A 331-nucleotide genomic window follows, 5' to 3' on the forward strand; every position below is an offset into this window, starting at 1 on the left:
TCCGGCGTCGGAGCCGGTCTTAGTCTTGCTGGTGCCCAGGGACGTGGGGTCCCCGCACAGACTGGCGCTCGGCTCCTTGCACTGTGGCTGCCAAAGTCCACAGGGGGGCCCTCCCCTGGGCCCCTAGGTCGGGTGGGGAGCCTTTCCCTGCCCGGGCCATTTGGGTATTTGTGACGTCATCCTCGGGCCATTCAACATCATCAGCTTAAAAATGAGCCTCTTCGATTTGGTCAAAGATTACCTCCCTCATGCCCTGCAGGGCCAGGCCCAGTGACTTCATAGGCCTCGCCTGCCCGCAGGCCGGACGCTCCCCACCCCTGTCCTCGGGGGT

The 331-nt window shown here is 64.0% G+C and overlaps 1 protein-coding gene across 1 annotated transcript in view; it reads left to right on the forward strand.

Annotated features, from left to right (window-relative positions):
* The window catches only part of PRKCZ (protein kinase C zeta), a gene marked incomplete at its 5' end in the record, with an annotated part of 67,508 nt that overhangs the window by 38,369 nt on the left and 28,808 nt on the right, over positions 1-331 (forward strand). The gene's annotated exons all lie outside the window — the stretch shown is intronic.

This window comes from Myotis davidii, unplaced genomic scaffold (assembly GCF_000327345.1).
Source record: "Myotis davidii unplaced genomic scaffold, ASM32734v1 scaffold586, whole genome shotgun sequence".
Lineage (NCBI taxonomy): Eukaryota > Metazoa > Chordata > Mammalia > Chiroptera > Vespertilionidae > Myotis > Myotis davidii.